The following is a 1,402-nucleotide window of genomic DNA, read 5'->3' as shown; positions in this document are numbered from 1 at the left end:
CACCATGCTTATTTGCATTTTTTGTGTTTTAGGTGTGTTTGATTTGCATTGCATGCTTTACTTTGGTCTTGGCTTATTGTAAATGTTTTTTGTTCCATTTCAGTGTGTCTGACATGTGCCAAAACAGTTGAAAACATACATTCATTTCAAAGCACATATGTAAATACATATCAAATGAGTAGGAAAACGTATAAACACAATGCATTTTTACTTGTATTTTAATATGCATTTTAAAAAAACACACATTTCAAGTGCTTGTATGTTTGTTGTGACATTGGTTGCTTTTTTTCAATGTAAATTATCTTTATTAGTTTTCATAGTAATATAAAGTTAATAACAACAATACATTACTATGTGTGTTATCCAATGTATAATTTGTATCTAACAATTGTTATTAACATTATAAAGTGAAAATAAACAAATATTTATTAACCTTATCATAATAATTTTGATGAAATATAATAAAATATAAAGACAGACAAGAAGGAAGAACACAAGGAGAGATTATGAAGGGGTGGAGGTAATCTTATTATAACTATATTCTGAGAGTATTTTAAAAAAAAAATTATCTTTGCACTTGAATATAAAATTTCTATACGATATATGAACCAATTCAAATTTCTATAAAGTGAAAATGAGAAGAGATCAAAATCTATGGGTAAAATGTGTCACTAACAACTCTAATATATATATTAGATATTTATTAAATATATTTATTAATTATTATATTTATTAAACTGCGGGTTTGAAAAAGTGGGGATGCTGCCTACAGCAACCAATCAGATTCTAGCTGTCATTTTGTAGAATGTACTAAATAAATGATAACTAGAATCTGATTGGTTGCTATAGGCAACATCTACACTTTTTCAAACCCGCAGTTTAGTAAATATACTGCTAAGTCTGTGTTTATAAAATATTAAAGAGATGTAAATATATTAATTATTGGGAGGTAGGAGATTATCGCTATAAAATGCAGAATATTTACATTTTAGCCATTGAAACCAAGTGTTCCGAAAAGATTCATCATTTTCATCTGTTATAGAATTGTTACAGAATTAATATATCCATAAAGAGGTTAATGTTATTTAAAAAGTTCCCATTTAATTTCTTTGCTTTTTTCCACATTAGCACCGTCTTCAAGCTTCAATGCTATTCTGAGCTGATGAAACTTAGGCATTCAATAATTCCTAATTTTTGTAGCTCCCCTGCAAAATTGAAACTGAAGTCAAATGTTACCATATTGTGATCACTATTTTTTAAATGCTCCCTCACCTGTACATTAGATATATTATCTGTTCTGTCAAGTCCTGCAGAGTTTCCCCTCCAGTTGTTTCTTCAACCATCTGCAAAAATAGATAAAATAGATGGTCCTTTGCCCGAACCACTAGTTTAATAAAATTGT

Source organism: Mixophyes fleayi, chromosome 6, assembly GCF_038048845.1.
Source record: "Mixophyes fleayi isolate aMixFle1 chromosome 6, aMixFle1.hap1, whole genome shotgun sequence".
In the NCBI taxonomy this organism is placed as follows: domain Eukaryota; kingdom Metazoa; phylum Chordata; class Amphibia; order Anura; family Limnodynastidae; genus Mixophyes; species Mixophyes fleayi.
Note: the sequence above shows the minus strand (reverse complement) of the source record.